Genomic DNA, 19,301 nt, shown 5'->3' on the forward strand with positions numbered 1-19,301 from the left:
AAACAGGTAAAACAACGCTTTCAGAGACGGTAACCGGCTACTTCATAATATTGCAGACGTATTTGTTGACGTAAATTTTTCAGGTTTTGCTACATGATAATATGTATTATTTTTAATGAAATACAGGCAAATATAAGTTGACTTTTAGTTTATGGTTTACTGTTAGTGCTTCAGACAACTGCTACTTCGTGAAGTTGGGGTAGATGGATTTGCCCTGAGTTTACTATAGGAACTCTTTGAGTGGTTTTCCGTTGTACTGAAATGTTACTCTGGCATTACTCTGTACTTTTACAGCAACCCTGTCTTCTAGAAATGTTTCCTCAACCTCTGCCTCTGGTCACGAAACAAAACAAAGGGAAACAAGTTCAAAATCTTTTTTATCGTGCACCGGACGGAATATTTTCTTTATCCAGATGCTTAGAAGAGTCTTTGGTGATTCTAGACCACCTTCTGGGTTTTTCAAACATTACAAGTTGATTATCACAAAGTACAACCAATGTGACCAAGGTCTTTGAGGTTCCCTTAAAAAAAACTGAAAGCAATTTCTTCGTCGTATAAAAACACAATTTTCAAAGCATTAAGTAATTGTAACCTCCACTGAGTGTGTTTAATCACCTCCAGATAAGTAGTTCAGATGACTTGTTTAACATTGCGACCCCCTGAGATTTAATCTGTGACTCCTTGGAGGGTTTCCAACCCCTATGTTGGGAAACCACAAGTTTAGACAATACTTGACATTTGTTCTCACTCTGTGATATTGTCTGACCCGCTCATACTTCTTGTCCGGTTGACCTGTGTTGACATGTTGCCCACATTGTAAAAACAGTGTCTTGAGATGAACTACAGGGGATTCTAGATCTGAGCTCAACGTGCATGTCAGATTTACCCAACATGCACAACGTTCTCCTGCAAGGAACAAAGAGCCAGAGACGGACAACAAACATGGTGTTGTGTTGTCAAACTAGGCAAAAATGTTCTCGCATACCTTTACTGTCACGGCTTCATGATGCGGCCTTGATACAGAATGATTTGCTGACAATGACACAAAACATGTTGTGCCTGAATGCTAACTGTCAAGTCAATATTAATTATTCGACTGAGAGGACAAACGGCATGCAATATCACTTTAAATGCATCCCATAATATGTAAAATATCTCTTCTTCGACAGAGAGTAAGAATTCCTTGCTTGCTATTATGGTATAATTTTATTCAACATTATTTTTCTGTGAAAGTTAAACCAGGGATGTGTGCTTCAAATTATACTCAACCCAGTTTGAAAAACCATTTGCATATCAATTACTCACAGTGTGTGACTTTGAATTCATATACAGTATAATAAAAGTCTCTTTCATACCGTTGCATGATCATTACTTCCCAAACACATTGCAATATTATTCCTTTAATATGTGCAGCTTCTGTTTGTTATCACAGAGATATGATTACTTATTTACCATCACCTTCACACACTCATTGCTTTCCTTTCTGCATCACTTCACCAGTTACTTACAGTCAGTGCGGCGGCGGCGGCTTTTAATACGGTTAATTATTTCTGTTGCTCCACTCAGGCGACATCCTCTGCATGTAAAGCTGCTGTGGATGTCTGACGTAGGGCGACGTGAATCAGCAGGCCGCCACGCCAGCATCCTGGACTCGCAGTGCCCCGAGTCAACAAGCCCCAAGGACAAACCAGCAAGACGCACAGAGGCTGCAGCATTAATTATTCAGACTGGAGACGGACGTCTGAGACAGATAAATGTGTTTTACAATTCTCCTCTTGCTTTTCACTGCAATTAAAAATAAAAAAACGCAGTTGTCCATTATCGTGCACTTTATCCCTTCAAATGAACAAATCCTCCAAAGCAAATGCGATTCAGTAAATTGAATGGAAACAAATGGAAAGAGGAATGAGAGAAAGAGAGAGAGCTGGGCTTTGAAGACTGTGTTGGCATGCATGTGGGAGCATCACATTGACGGGAGGAAACCCTTTTATCCCTTTCGGAGAATTTCAGCGTTCAAAAATAAGTTCAGAATTGCACCGAAATTGAAATTATTTTTCTGTTTTTCTAAAAATATAACTGTATTATTGTTGTTGTTACATGACAAAATCGTCTCAGGTTCATCTGTTCAGTTAATGTCTGAAATTAAGTTTTTATTTCAGTGAAATTCTGTAATTTGTTATATTTTTTTACGTGCGTTTATATAATAGTCTTTCGCTCATACCATGAAATCAATCCTTTGATCAAATGACCAATGCCGTTTTTGTGCAGTTGGAAGTCATTATTTGAGGTTCAGAATTAGCATCAACATGTTTGCACCAGTCATTCCCAAAGACTGGGTCGGGGACCCACAGGTGGGTCGCAGGAGATTTTATTTGGGTCGCCTGATAAATCTGTTCCACAGTCTCATTTAAAGGTGCCTGCAAGTTTGTGAAACACTGGTTTACAGTGTTGGGCAGCAGTGCATTACGGTAATGTGATTACTTTTTCCAGTGACGAGTAGAGTAAAGCATTGTAACCAGTAACGTTCCATCGGCTTATTCAATGTCCTATCTGGAGCTTGGTGAGGATTGACTTCAGTTCGGTCTCTGTGGACACACTGATCGGTGCAGCAACTAAAGGCAGCTGTAAGAAATATGACTCCTGGACTCCAAAGTTCATGCGATCCCCAAAAAGGTTCATGACCTGGCCATGTTGAAGAAACTAAAAACAAGGCAGTTATGGAGATACAAGGTTCCCCCTCTGACAGCAGTGATTGTAAATTATGCAAGTGTGTATCTGAATAAGTGTGCAAGCACGCGTATGTCCCCGCGTGTCTGACGGTTTGTGTCTGTTTGTGTGTGTTTGCCATCGGTGCTGCATCTGCGAGCTGCATCAGTTCCTGCGTGGGCCTGGAAGATCTCAGCATCGTTTGCACGCTCTGTCACAAAATGCCTCTGCTGCTTATCTTCCTCCGGGGATTACAAAAAAGGCGTCGCAAATGCACGCCAAGCGGCGTAACCGACAACAGTCACATTACTGTGGCACGAGCGGCGATAAGGCGCCGTGCACGCCGCAGGGTCTGTGTGCCCTATTGGTGGATATCTGAGAGTGGAACACACACGGAGAGGAAGGAGAATCTGTGCTGTATGAAATCCTCTTTTCCCGGGGTGTCGCTGGACCTCCTCATCTTTCCGCCTGAGGAACAGAACAAACCTGTTTCTCTGCTGGCTGCTCCTCCCCCTCACATGATACAATTCACTCACATCCCTCCCTCTTGATTTCACCTCATCACCAAACACGGAGGAACCCCCACTCCCATCGGCCTCTCGCTGCCCAGGAACGGCCTCCAGCCAGGAGGATGAAGGGTGTCCTTAGTAAAGGTTATTACGGCATGTCGCCTGTGTCATCCAGCAGAAGACAAACCTACACTCTGATCCTCAGCAGCAGGGAATGTATTCACAAAAGATTCTGATGACATGAGGTCCCTTCCAACACATGAGCATGTGCTGAGGTGATGATTAGCATTTCTGCACAGTGGAGGGCACTTCATTCTCTAAGTGGGAGGCTTTCTCTTAAGGGCGGCTGAGGTTTTTTATCAAATCCTAAACCTCTCTTTGTCCTGAGTACTTTCACATCATATAAAATTACTTTATGAGATGACTTCTACTTCCAAGACGGCCCAATAAAAAGCAAACTGGAGCGGGTAATGTATGAGGCCTTTTTGTTTTTTTCACAGGATCTTCGACGGCTCTTTTAGCAGAAAATTGAACTGTTTTTCAGAAATCCCGTTTTTGTGTCTGCTGGGTTACCTTATGTGACTGCTGCTGTTGCCGTGGAGAGAGGCAAATAACAGCCAGCTGCTCCAGAGGTGGAGCTGGGCCCGCTACCAGCAGAGACTGTGTGCAATCGTGTGAACGCCGAGCAGGCCGTCTCGCGGAAAAACAACACGCGTGCTCAACGAAAGGCTTGACTCGTGTGATCGGGGGTTAATAAAACCTCACAGCTTCATGGAGGAAACCTTGTTCTGTGCTGAAGGTTTCTACCAATTATATCAGATTATCTGCAATTGAATCCTGCGCTCTCTGAAAACTACCATCCCAAATGTCCAAAGATAACTGCCTCGGAGCAGTTTCCATGGCATTCTAGTTAACGCAATGCAAACCTTAGATGTGATTTTCTTTTTATTCTTTTTTTCTGTTTGTTTTTGAGCGAATGAACCTGTCAAAAACAGAAAAGGGGGGGCAGAATGCAAACACAGAGTACAAAGAAAACCTCATTTTATTTGTCACTGATTCAAACCCACGGGGGAAGTCAGCAATTCCACTGCTTTTCTTTAGTGGGCAAAGTGGTGAAAGCACAGCTGGAGTCTGGTGAGAACAGCAGCAGTCAGGGTTTGAGTTGCTCCCCGCAGCACTTCAAATCTCAAAAGACTTTATTGGAATTGTGCTCAACTGTGAAAGAAATGTCCCCCTCCTTGATGGAAATGGATTTTTGTTTTTTTGCCCTGCTACATTATTTTTCACACAATTACAGATCTGCTGATAGTTAGTTTTCTTCTCGTGGTGACGCTGGTTCGGGACAAAGCCGTCTTGATTTGCAGGTCTGAGCTAAAGGGCGCACAGAGAGACATGAGCTGGCTGAAGGAGTGACAAAAGCTGAGTGTTGGTTTCTGGGAAAGAATTAATCTCCAAAAGAGCTGATCAAAGATCACTTTATATGGATGGAAAACTAAAGCTGCAATATCTTGTGCTTATATATACATATGTGCGCGTGTGCGTGTGCATGTACAGCATATGTTTGCATTTTAAATATGCTACTGCTGTCACCTGCAGGGCAGACTCAGCACTGCACGCCGTCCTCGCTGCGTCCTGATCTGTTTTCTTCCTTCGCCAGTAAAGTCAACATCATTAAAAATAGATGCGGCTGAAATAGAGCAAGCAGCTTCTCCTCTGTCATGAATTATGTTTGCATGGATTTCCTCCCACAAATAACATCCAATGGGTTTGTTAATGACAACTCAGCAAAAAGAAGCTGAGCAAAGCCGGCTTTGGGCTTCCGGGGAACAAATTGATAGCAGAGAGAAGCGCACTGTCTCAGTTAAGATGCAAGATGCAAACAGGAAATGTTTTCACTGCAGAGATTCTGATCAACATCTATCAACATGATGGGAAAAGAAGAAAATAGAGGCCAGATGTAATGTGGAAAGTGTTGTATTTGAACTTCCAGCAAGAGTTTGTTTTACTGTGCAGCTCATTTAAATATCTGTAACTGACTGGATACGAAGTAGACAGCTGCTGCTGCTGCCGATGATGATGATGATGATGATGATGATGATGATGAAACACATCTGAATCCAACCGTTCTGAGAGAAACACATTGTCTTGACAGTAAGCGCAACGTATGCAGATAAAACTGCTCTAACTCGATAAGAATAAAGCTTTCATTGCACCTGATTGTGTCACAAAGTTTTATTCCAAACTTTTGTATCCGCCATTTAAAACAAGCGGTGACTGTTTGAGTGAAAAGCAGGTTACGAATTACAATTTATCATCATCTTCAGACCTTTGCCTCCAATTAAACCCTGTTCTGATGATGAAATAATCAAGTCCTTTTGAAATGTTGATACATTTCAGATTGCAGGAATGAAACCTTTCCCTTTTTCAAACACATTTATTATTTCATTACACAGATAAGCCGAATAATTAACATGTAAAGCGACACCGAGACCTGTTTTTCAGTCATTTTTCTCATTCATCGCCTCCTTTCAACGGTTGATACCAATTATGTTTGAGTTCAAAAGGGGATCACGATCATGATTTTGGACTTCAAAGGCTGACGTCAATCTGTCCTCGAGAGATTCGTGTGAGAGCCCACCGGCTCTCAGAGATGAATAAACAAACATATTCCACATTTTCTCCTGCCAAAACTTCTTGCTGATCCACACATATCATTTACAAAGATGCTGAAGCAGCTTCTGCGAACCTACCGGGCCTGGAACAAGCCACTGTCGGCCCTGAGCACGAGATGAACACAAATCCCAAAATATAGAATGGCATCCCAAATACTTTGTTATAACATTAGAAGAAAATGTTTCAGTGCCTGTCACAGCTTCCCAAATCTCGGATTTCCCAGAGCCGGAGATCCTTGTTATATGGTTTGTATTTTTGTTTCTATCATCGCAAAGGCTGGTATAATGTCCTCCAAAAAGTCCCTAAAGCTCATAATTTAGTGAAACATCCTCACAGGTATCCCAAAGCTGTGTTATAAATCATCTCATAACAGTGCCCCTAAATAGCACCCCAAATATATTGGTTATAATCAAACATGTGTTATTGTACCCACATGTCTGACAGCACCTTAATATTGACAAAAACGTTTCATTTTCAATTTGTACACCACCCAAAAAACCTCAACGTTTTATTTTTTGTTAAATCTAAATCTGGCGTAGTGTCAACCAAATTTGTCAGCTGTTATAATCTCATAAGCATCTTAATCATGTCTTCAAAGCTCCCAGCATTTTGGGATTTGAATTGAGCACTGAACTGTGACAAAAAAAGAGACAGACAAGAAAATAAATGTTTACAGATAATGTCAGGGAACCCACCAGGACCAGTTATTATAACGTGCTTATAGTCCAATCGCTCCAGGACGTCAATCATTGTGTTTCACTCAGATGACAAGTGACAGATATAGTTGTGTCAAGAATTTAAAAAAAAGAGAGCTAGAGAGGTAAATCCAATTCATTCCAGATGTCGGAAAGGTGTAAAGGGAGGAGGCTTCTGAAGCTCTGCAACCATCAGATAAGCAGGTCGGACGGAGTATACGTGCCCCTTAAAGGAATAGGTCACCCAGAAACAATATAAATAGTGTTTAGCACTCACCTCCCTCGTCTCATACGGTCGCATAAAAGGTTTTTCTATCAGATGGTGTCAAGAAAAGCGAAGCACTCGATAAATAAAATCATATCAGTGCACACAGACTTTGACGAAGGCTGAAACGAAAGATGGAAAAAAAAAAAAAAAGGTTATAAAACGTCTAAAAAATGTTAGTATCCAAGTGCCTTGCATCCATTCGTGGGCTCACGGAAACCCACGCACCTTTTCTTCGCCTCTTGCTAAAAGAAGCGTTGATGGAATATGTCGTGTATGTGCACACATTCATGCTGTCTTTCGATTCGGCCTCGGTCGAAGTCTGTTTGCAGTGATGTGCTTTTGTTTCTTCGGGTGCTTCGTTCTCCTTGACTGAAAAACGTTTTATGCGATCGTCGAGAGTCTAGGGAGGCGAGTAGCACTATTTATATCGTGTTTTTGGGGTGAACTATTCCTTCAAGCAGCCACTTCATCAGCTCCTGCCTTCTGGACTTCTCTGTCACTTACATACTACAACATCACAGTTTAGTTCTTGAGTAAGTGATGAAGTCTCCACTACTGTCCAGAGGTCAGGAGAGAAACACACAGAAAGAAAACTAACTAACACGAACAGAAACATTATCTCATCTGTCAACAGTAAATTCCTCTTACGCTGTTACCCCCCCCCCCCCCCCCCCTCGTACCACATTTATCATCCATTACCCTGGACCCCCTGTATGTATACAGCAGTGGGTTTGCAGTGAGGATGTTGCAAACGATAAGTCCGCCGCGGCGTATTTGCATTAAAAAAAAGGAACTGCAAACAGAACAGTTTATTACTGCGGGGAACACAGAGAGACGGGGAGGATGTTTGGAGTCAGTGTGTGTGTGTGTGTGTGTGTGTGTGTGTGAGTGTAGTATGAATAAATAACTAGAAATAGCAGCAGCGCTCCGTCTCTCTCGCTCTCAATTACAGTCACAGCTTTTATTATTGGCCTGTAATAGCACCTGTGCTGCCAAAGTGTAAAGAGGGGAAAAATAATAAATAAATGAAAGATAAAGAGAAACATATGTTGGTGACAGTTTTGAAAAAAATGACCGGAGATTATGCAAAAAGCAAAGTAGAACATGTCACAATGTGTATGTGTTCTAATTAAATACATGAGATCTCTCTCTCTAAGTCATAAAGTAGAAATCAAGCTCACGAACACAGCAGCCTTCTGGAAACTGACCAACACACACATGAGGAGCAATCAGATGTGATTGTGTTGGTAATTGGAGAGGAGTTTTGTGAGGCACCGTGGCACAACATGCTTGATTGTGTTTGAATAGCCGCTGATTGATTGCAGCCTCGCTGGAGCCAAGCAGTGCACGCCGTGTGTCCCGTATCAAGAGAAAAGAAAACAACTAAAATGTTGTTTTCCCACTTCTAAGACCTGACACACTGAGCTTCGTCAGGCCCCGACGTTTAGCCCGACCGCAGGGCTGAAATGACTCCAATGAAGAGTCGCCGTTGGAAATACATTTTGAGTGTGTTTTGGAAAATGAACAATGGGTAAAATAAAGCACCATGCTGTGTCAGAAATAACACTGACAGTATTCACCTCCAACAGTTATTGCAGTTAATCAAAGAAATAAAGTGAGATATTTATTTGCTCTCTGATACGAATCAACGTGTTTCAACGATACTCAACTGTTGTTTTCTTTATTCAGCTTCTTTAATCAACAAAGTCTGAGAAACCTCCCGAAACATTTGCTGCAGTTCGATGATATGTAATAATCTCACTCCTTACTGAGAGACGCATTTAAAGAATTCAGGGTGGAAGTTGCTAAAGTGTTTTGGTTTTGATTATTTCCCTGAGACAGCAACAGAGTATTTCACATGTATGGATGTATATGTTCAGTAAAGCAAAAAGCCACTTGAGGCAGTGATTCACAGTGGTTTTACAACAGCTATGGGGCGTAGTTAAACCTCTCTTAGCTGTTGTAAAATCACTGTGAATCACTGCCTCAAGTGGCTTACTGCCGTTACAAAACGGTTGCTACATATACCTGGCAAGGTTTCATAAAACAAACTCAAAGCGACAAAAAAAATGCAATAATTTACAGCTAAAAATCATCTTTCCGCCATTTGACTCTGGATAGGTGTCTTTTAATTTGGGCGCCAGTAAGACTGAAGGGACGATTCACATGAACGCCGTCACTGACATGAGTTCTCTTCACTCAAAGTCAGCAGCAGCAGGTTTTGAGTGGTGCTTTGCAATTATACTGGTTGACAATTGACCCTTCGCTAAGTCCCGGCCCTCGAGCGCCTACTGGCTAATCACAGCGTAGCTCCGGCCAGCTCCGGCCAGGGTTCATGCAAAGCTTTCAGATTTATTCAATACTCGGAGATATACGTTTCTTAAATGTTTCATTTATACGTTAAAAGTTGTGCAGCTAACATTAGCACGTCATTAACTAGCATTAGCACTTCTATGCTATGCTAGGTACTGAAGGTACACTGAATGTAAACACATGCTGCGTTTGCTTTTTAATGATTGTAACAGTGAATAAAGATACCCGGCTTTACAGGAACAGTGTTGTTCATTAATTTCATTGTCTTTTAGCACGCTATCATGAAGCTATCCATCAGTGTTGGGAAAATAACTCAGGAAGTGTATTGTGTCATTCTTTCCTTATTTCTCCTTAAAAGAAAACTGAACACACTTGTTTTTCTCTTTCTTTTACTTTTCTTTTTCTATTCACAATCTAACAAGCATGCGAGCAGTTAGCGGCGTTATCGATGTAAACAAAGCAGGATTTAAAATATCAAAATCGCAACTGAAATTCACTCCCAACGCCTGTCACAGGCCCGACAATAAATTCAAACATACCTTTGCTTTCAAGAAAACTCCACAGCAGACCTTGAACGCAGTAAACTAATGACACTTTAGTATTTGAAAAAAAACATTATTAGAGGGCTTTCCCCCTATTGGAGACACTGGTGAATATGTTTTTTTGGTGGAGAATGAGGAGATGAATGAAGATAAGTGCAGGATTCCTGAGGAGCTGACTGGACAGGACTTTGAGCTGAGTCACATTTTGGAACAGAAAGCAGTCGACAGAGAAGTGGAGTGTGTCAAGGAAACAGTGAAATGACAGCTGAACGCAGTAAAGAGCCGTTTAGAAGTCTGACAGCGACAGTATGATGGTTAAATCAGATGGGTTAGAGTAGTGGGAACCGTAGTGGATCCTCAGAAGACAGCGCAGGAAATAAGCATAACTGTTAAGAGCATGCACATGAAAAGTATTTTTCTGGATGAACTTTAACTGAGCTTTTAATTAAACTTCCACTTCTGTGAAGTAAAATCCATTTCGACGGTTGAATATGAGACTAAATTTCAGTGACGTAGCACAACAGATGTTTTTGCTGGACTGGGACATTGGAGGACAGGGTCACGGGTTTGAATCCAACACCCAGCTGCTGCAGTGGAGATACTGCTGGCCACCAGTGCCAGGGAACTCCCAGTAGTGGTTGTGTGTTGAGCACATGAATAAAAAACAGCATGCATGCTCCATAAACCTGCTGCCTGAATGCATAAAGGTGAAGAAACACAGAAAAGGCATCATTTATCCAGCTAATGCAGCCTCAGGGAAAAAGGAGAAAAGTTAAAAACCATGTGTCTCAGTTGTGATAAAGGCAACACAAACCCCTTAATACCAATAAAATAAGTATTTTCTCACTCACTTTTGCCCAGCAACAAAGTCTTCAGCCCTGAGTCAGCGAGTTGGAATGCGTCCAGCTCCGCTTGAAAAGTGAGTTTCACATGATTGACCCTGAAATAGAACAAGACAGCCATAAAGAGCTCTGCTGTACAGTTGGATGAGGGCTCATGTCTCCAGTTTTGATGAATGTTTTATTTTAAAGGGACTGATCAACACATCTGTCCATTCTGGGAACAGGAATGTCAGAAAAGGGGATTAGAAAATGGACCAGGCAGAAGTCTGACTAGATTTGTTTGCCTTGGCCATCAGCTGAAAAGTGTAACCTCTTTTTTCTCCCAGACAAAAATCCACTTTCATACCAACGAATGGCTGATTTTAAGGACTCAATGCTATCAAAGAAAAGCTATAAAAGTCCCTTAAGACCAAATGCCTTTCTGTGACATTTCAGGAGGGCGATTACACCTGGTAAAGCAATTTAAAGCCTTGAGGGATCATTGAGCATCAAATGATTCTGGACCAGGACTTCATTTTTCCATGCTTAAGGCACTTTGAGGGAAGCTTTTACACAGCACGTCCTCCCCGCGCTTCACTGTCCAGCTCGTGCTACTTTTAATAGAGAGGTGATGGGTCTGAATGACCTTGGCGTGCTGTGGTTTGTCTCGTCACAGAGCGGGAGTCCAAATCAATGTCTCCCAGACTCAAGTGCTGCCATCCCAGAGAAAACAAGACCCCCAGGAATCCACACACACACACACATACACCATCTTCCACCCCGGTCACGCCTTCACCACTCCACCACTGTGACATTAGGATGACAGCAGCACCAACATCGCCACACAGGAGAACGAAATCTACAGGGAGATGTGAGGCATGAGAATGGAAGGTCTGGTGATTAGCACAGGTCTCACAGCCCCACCTTGTGTTCGAAGACAGGAAGTGACACATACACACACACAAACACACACACACACACACACACACACACACACACACACAGAGTAATGCAATCCCTGTAGTGTCAGGAAAACTGATTGGTCAGTTGCCGAATACACAGCAACACAGAGGGTAAGTAGAATATTCATTTTGGTTATTACAGCTGACAGTCATCACACATATTTCTCATTTTTTGTCATGTTTTATTTTGTTCTCATTTATTTGGGAAGGTGGTCCTGGAATTGTTTTAACCTTAATCTGTATAACCAAATTCCTCCAATTACCAAATGTTAGCATGTTAACACACGAAATCAAAATGGTGAACATGGTAAATATGACCTTCTAAACATCACCATGTTAAAAGAGTTCTCCACCAATTTAGCATTTCACACTTAAAACATTGTCAGACTCACATTGGACAGTTTTTTGTAAATAATCAAAATCGATGCAGTAGAACCAGAGACATGAACCTTTTTATTACACATATTCTTCTGCCTTGTCAAAATCTGGCGTTTACATCACCCAGAATGCAACTTCACCACCAACAGCTCGGTTTGAAATTCAGGTGTTTAATGCCAGTAGCTGCTAATGTAGCCTCGAGCTGTTAGCCTCAAGCAGAGAAGAGGACCGGCCTTCAGAGGTCTGGTAAGCTTGCTTCTTTCAAACTCCAAACCTCCAGATTATTTTCATTTTCAAACTTGTTTTCTGCAACAACTGATGCTGCCCCAAGTGACATCACTTGAGGCGATTTATCACACAGCTCCCTCTGGAGCCACAAAAGGCTTTATACGACGCAGTAGTTTTCCCCAAAGACATGTAAATAGACTTTGATGTGTAAAATCCCTTTTATGATCGCCATTGACTACGTTTACATGCTCACTCATATCCCGCTATTATTCCAAATATGACAATATTCCGAATTTCTCATGGGTCATTAAAAAAATCATATTCTGTTTGGATATTTGGAATTAGGTCTTATTCCGAATGGAGCATTTTCTGAAAACATGTGGGATATGTAGACATTATTCAGGTTTTAGGAGCTTTTATAATAGGTGGGGTTTTTTATGACACTTTATGACACACAGCCTCTTTCCTGTTTACGTCCAGCTCTGTACATGAGACACAAACCAACTAAACAATAGTTTGCAAAGTTGGAGTAGAGATCCACGCCTAAAAGATCAGCCCACATTTCTGGTCGGAAAGAGAAACACAGCTACTTTAAAGCATTATGAAGGACATGGGTAGGTTTTTGGATATGCACAAGTAAGGACGTGATGAGCTCCTCAATTGTACCAGATGGTAAGATGGTAACGTAGCCATTAGACGTATACGTCGTGGGATCCTTTTACATTCATCGGAATATGCACGACTGCATGTTAACGGGAATATTTGTGGAAAATACTTTTTCATTAGTCATCTAAACAGCTTATTAGAAATATTGTCTTTTTCGGAATAAGAGCAAAAAACGGATTATTTGGTGCCTGTAAACATCATTGTGAACATGTTAGCATGCTGACATTAGCATCTTGCTCATAGTACAGCCTCACAGAGCCGCTAACACAGCTGTAGACTATTTGTCTTGTTTTCTTCTGCCTGCTCCTAAAGCTGATCATATCATTGGTTTTTAAATGTGCCATTAAACAGCAAACAGTCAGCTTTTCACATCACAGCCTGGAAATTTGATTGCATGCTGCTGTGCAGAACAGAGGATGAGATCATGGTGAATCAGCAGTACAACAGAGCAGATGAATTGTGCTCTTGGCATGAAAAACATTACTGTCAGCCTGCTGACGTGGAACAGATTCATTTTTATATGAATATTGAGTATGTTTTTGAGCGTGTGCAGAGGTATATCTGATGTCTACACAGATTTTACTCTTCAAGCATAAAACAAGCTGAGCTGCAGGGCATATTTAACTTTTCCCTCCCAGGGGAACTCAAGGCTGGGTGGTCCCAAGTTTTTTTTAAACGTTCTTTGTATGTGCCACTGTGGATATGAGCCTTACTTTAACCTGTTTCCAATTTGTACTCCTAAGTGAGTCATCCTGGCACCATCTTATCTTGAATTACATGCTTGTTTCTTAGTATTGTTGGCTTAAAATCTGCGCAAAAGTCAACAGCACATGAATCGATCATTCATGCACATTATTACCGATGGATTTCATTCGCCCTGTTTCTCCCTTCCCCCCGTCTCTTTAACCACAACATCTGTGTCAAATCTAAATAACACAATGTCACCCCACTCAAGCATACTTAACGCTTATCCATCCAATCTGCAGGCAGGTCCCATAACAAGGATCTGCCACGGGACTCACGGCCTATTGCTTCTGGATTGGAGCAGGGGTGACCGAGGAGGGGGAAGAAGGGGGGCCCAGCGAACACGGAGGACCAGGTTTTGGATTGTTATTGGGGTTAAACTTTATCCACAGGATTTCCATCACAAAAGCCTCCTCAGCAGCGAGCAGACGTGACCTTGGGGCCTGCCAGGGACAAACAGAGGAAGTGAATTCACTGAAGCGTCCCCCCATTCACGTGCAGGCCTTATAGGTCGCTGTCTATCACACCGAGTGCCCGACCCCTCGCCCCACCTACTCCTCCTCTTACACCGGCCAGAGTCCCCTTTATTATGCTGATCTAATGACTGTGGAGGGTAATCCAAAAGACCTTCATTAGAATGAGGGTGGCGCGTTACACACTCAGCCAGATCTGAACTGACACTGGGCGCCATACTTGCCAACTTGGGTGAGCTTCAAAGGCAGCAGAAGTAGCAGAAGCTTTTCTTCTTTTTATGATGCATCGATTCATTTATTTCGATCTCACAGTTGGCAAATTCCTTTATCGCTGAAACACCTCCAGAGATGCAAAGAGCGATCAATACAATGCCCACACAGACAGAAAGCAGCAGCAGCAGCAGCGATAACATGATGCCGGAAGGCCACTTTGCAGAAGATGTCTTTTCTGATAAGTATGTATAGATAGGCTGGGTAATAACGCAGAGGAGATAAATATCTCAGTGGGAACAGGTGTGACAACAGTGTTGTGGTTGCACAAATATTTGATTATAAATTGGATAGCACTTGAATGCCACGTCAGTCAAAAACATTGTGGTCTTGGATGCTCAGTATGCTTCCAAGTAGAGTATCTCACTTTAAAGGGCCAGTGTAAGGGGGGAGCTAACAGTCGTCTTTAGTGTACAATCGCCTGAAAATAAGAGTCTTTGTGTTTTCGTTCCCTTTGAATGAGACATTTATATCTGCATACAGAGCGGGTGTTCTTAACAGAGACCAGCATGTTTCTACGTAGTCGTCCAACACGCTTGGAACACGGCAGAAGTTTCAGTCGGTTGCAATCTGCAACCTCACCGTTAGATGCCGCCAAATCCGACATACTCGCCCTTTAAGACCGGAGTTTGCTTGAATTTGCTTGATGTCTTATACAGCCACATCAGAAGGTATGCGGGCTGTCGTAATAAATACGTGACGTGATGATTGTAAAATGGTGAATACCTTGTGACAGTATTTCCTTGTGTTGCACTTTCATGAACTCGAAGTTCAAATCCAGAACACTTTCACACCTCCACACACCTGACCGAGTGGCCGTTCTGGAAGTTACAAAACTTGCCTGAAAGGTGTAGAGGGGGAGGGAGTTTCCAGACACTTTTCGATGATCCAACGAGCTCATTTGTTTGAAGCACACTGATCCCCTTTCGCAATGTTTGTACAACCAAGTGCAACTCCGAGGGGAGACTGTCTGAAACTGTTATCCCTGTTTGTGCAATCAATTGCAACAGGACTACAAAAACACGCAAAAGACACGGGTTCTTGAAGAGACAACGGGGACACCGCGTGGTGCAGATTGCGCCATCGTCAAGTGTGGCCATTTTGGAAAGACAAAACACTTTTTCATTCAAGAAATTATATTTTGGTCGGTCAGTCCACCACCTTGGTCCAGACTGAAATATCAACAAACAACAACTAACTATTTGATGGATTGCCATTCAATTTTGTCCAGACATTCATGTTCCCCAGAGGATGTATCCTAATTACTTTGGCGATCCCCTGGCTTTTCCTCTAGTGCCACCAGGAAGTTGATATTTGGGCTTTTTAATGAAATACCTCAACAACTATGGGATGGATTGCTGTGACATTTGGGAGAGACATGTATGAACTGTGATAACGTTTATCCCAACCTTTAATCAAAAGCCTTCATCGGGTCAAAATTTTAATTTGCCCGATGCTAAAAATAATGGCATTCCCATCGGCCTCAGTTGTACTTTCTATTTAGTGCTAACGAGTGAATGATAGTATGCTAACATGCCAAACTAAGGTTGTGAACATGATACATATTAAACATGCAAAAAAATCAACATGCTGGCGTTATATTTGCAAGCATGTTGATGTTAGCATTTAGCTCAAAGCCCCACTGTGCCTACACAGCCTCACAGAGCTGCTAGCATGGCTGCAGACTCTCCGTCTTGCTTAATTAATAGTGAGAGCATTGCTCTTCTTAACTTAGTGTTCTCTTAGTGTTGCAGCTAAACCTCATCAGCCCAACAGACCCTTTGGTGGGTCCATTATTACAAGCTCATGCTGTGCAGACATGGATTGCTGCAACCCAGAGCATAATTGTTGATTCTAGTCTGGAGCCCAAGGTTTCCCAGAATACCAAATATGTAATTCTGAATTACAGGGGAAATGTGCTTATAATGATGCAGTAGACATCTAAAAGATTTCATGCAATGCAATGCTGCAGGCATGAAATTAACAGTAAGTGTAATACAGCATCAGGATAAGAATATAAATACAGAATTTCCATATATCATATCATTTTTTTCTAACTGAGGAAAAAATGTTATATTTGAGTTTTAATTTATTGACATTTATGAGACATTTATTGGAATATTAGGTAACATTTTCCGGCATTTCTCAGCCTCTGACAAATGTCTTTGTAATGTTGAATCAGAGAAGAGTGGGGATGAAAGACATATACAGCTTTAAGGGCAGAGCTGGATTATTAGCAACGTGAGCAACTGCCCCCAGGCTCCAGACCCCAAAGGCCTCATATTCATTGTGTGTCAGTTGGTTTGGATGAATTGCCAATTTGTTTCGGAATGTGCACCACTACATCATAACATCAACTGAAATGATTGAGGGTCTCAAAGCGGATCCTGCTTTAAAGCATGTCCTGTTTATTTGTATTGATATGTACATGTTGCATTATCACAAGCAAAATTGTGTTTAACCTAATTACCATAAACAAAAAAAGGGTCAGTAGGGCCCCACAGCAATTGTCTGCCGTGGGGCCCCTTGTGAGCCATGTTTATGGGTCAAGCTAAATGAGTCAAGTTCATGATCAAGAGAGAAGTCACAGTTTAGCTAAATAAAACACAGGCTTTTTATGCCTCTGCGCTAGCGACAGCTGGGGCTGGATGTTTTCTGCTTTAGGTTTGTCCGTCCTTCTGTCCGCCGGTTCATTCTTGTGAATGTGATATCTCAGGAACACCTGAGATATCACACACAAATTTCTTCAAATACGTCACAAACGTCCACCTGGACTCAAGAATGAACTGATTTGAAGGACATGGTGACGTCACGTCCCTCCCGTTCTCGTGAACGCGATATCTCAGGAACCAGCTGAGTGACTTTCTTCCAATTTGGCACAAACGCTCACTCAAGTTTGAAATAATTAACATTCCGTGGTCTAAGATGACATGAATTCATACCTTTCATATGACAGTTTTGACACAAATGTCTAATAGTCTAATGTCACAGTGAATAAATGCGTTTGTTGAGCTGGATCAAGAGATCTGTAAGGACACACAGCGAGACTTCTACTTTATGAGCATCGACTTCAAACTCCTTCAAAGTTGTAAAAGGAAATTCAAGGCTTGAAAACTCTTTAAGAAACCACTATGTTCCTTTTTCTACTTGTCACACTGGATCATTTTCTCATCCAGCACCTGATCTTTTTCTTGTCTATAAATCTGCCTTGCTTTTATTTCGTATAGCACTTCCATTATTCTGGGGAAGGTAATTGTTCCTGGCTACTGCTGGCTGTTTTATTTTAGTGTTACGCTCATTGTATTTCCTTTGACATGCTGTCATTCATTTACTGTGTGAAAGATGTGAATGACTGCACCATTCTCAGCACAGTCTGGATTTTATTTGACAGAAATCTGAATCAAATTATGAATCATTATTATTATTAATACATAACCTTTTGTAAAAGTCATCAACTATATTTTGACATTACAAACAAATAAATCTTTTACTGCCTCAAAATTAAAACCTGTCGTTGCCACACGCTCTCAGGCTCTGCAGCAAAGGAAAGAAAAGTCTGTACATTTCACAGTGAAAATAAACACCCTCAACCCACTAAATCTCTATGCAAACAAAGCAAGAGAGCGTGCTTCAATCACACACTGAGTCTGTATGTGTTTTATTGATCCTCAAACAATCAACCCACAGGGGGGGGTGAGACTGTGAACCGTATTGGATAGTCATTATTTATTCATTTCCCTTCATTTGAGGAAATTCTGCCCAAAATATGCATAAGTGTAATTAACTGACATGTCACACAGGAGGAGCAGGTTTCACATCGAGTGCTGGTTTGAAACCAGTTATTGAACAGTTTATACCTCGTAGTTTACAGCTGAGACTCCCCTCAGGCGTTACAGATCTCAGAGGACTGGCTCTTGAGAAGGCAGAAGAAAAGAACTGTGGTTCCAGGAAGCCATTACTTCTGACTATAGGGTTATTAATCCAGACAATAAAGGCTTTAGCTCTCAGCTACTCGTGTTTTACATTTACAGTGTGGGCTTTTAGAGAGAGTTATACGAGGATTGTGTAGGCTTTGGTGTTTTACTAGAAGACAATTTGAGTAACAATGAGTGGTAACAGTGGAAACTATTTATCCTGCTAACAAGTGGTGGAGGAAGAATTCAGATCCTTTATTTAAGTAAGCAAGACAAGATAAAACTGTATTTATCTCGGAGGGAAATTGCTGTGCAGAATTCAAATCTAAAAGTTCAAGATAACAATAACAATAAGGTGCAAATCCAAAATATTTACAATATATACAATGCCAAAATCAGGTTAACAGTTTGGATCATAGAATATAAACAGGTTAACGGCAGGGATTGGTCTAGGATTAATGCAGAACAAGGGTGTTTGCCATATAAACTACTTTATTGTCTGTATTGAAAATGTCACTTGTGTATTATTAGGAAAATATACTGAAAGTAGTATTATTCAGCAATATTATTCCTGGTATATATTATATGCTATTGTATCGTATCATATCATATATTATATGTAACTAGAGTAGTGAAAAAGAATTAGTGCAATTCTCTCTAAATTGTAGTGCGGTAGAAGTCTAGAGTAACATGAAATGGAAATAGGAAAAGTTCCTGATATTTGTACACTAACGCATCAAAGATCCACAGAAATGAAAGAACATGGTATTAAATAATCCAGTTTGTAGACCTTCAGCTGACGACTTCTCACATGTGAAACAATAACAAATTATATGTAAATCAGGTCGGAAGGAATGTGACTTGTTTAAACAAATGTACTGGATTAGATCAGATGAAAGCTGAACCATCCCTGTGGGGAATGTGGGTCATTTCAGGAGCAACAGCTGAGCATCAAAGATAAATACAAGACAACAAGTTCAGGGTACATCAGATTAATAAATGAAGACGGTAGGGCCATGTGCTGAAAAGTCTATATTTCTAAATATTTATGACTGTAACTGGATTTTAAATTACTCATGTTTGGAAATTGGATCGATAGAAATGTAGAAAACTGCAAACAGCCTTCATCATAAATACAG

Source organism: Anarrhichthys ocellatus, unplaced genomic scaffold, assembly GCF_004355925.1.
Source record: "Anarrhichthys ocellatus isolate YVR2014 unplaced genomic scaffold, GSC_Weel_1.0 scaffold39, whole genome shotgun sequence".
Taxonomy (NCBI): domain Eukaryota; kingdom Metazoa; phylum Chordata; class Actinopteri; order Perciformes; family Anarhichadidae; genus Anarrhichthys; species Anarrhichthys ocellatus.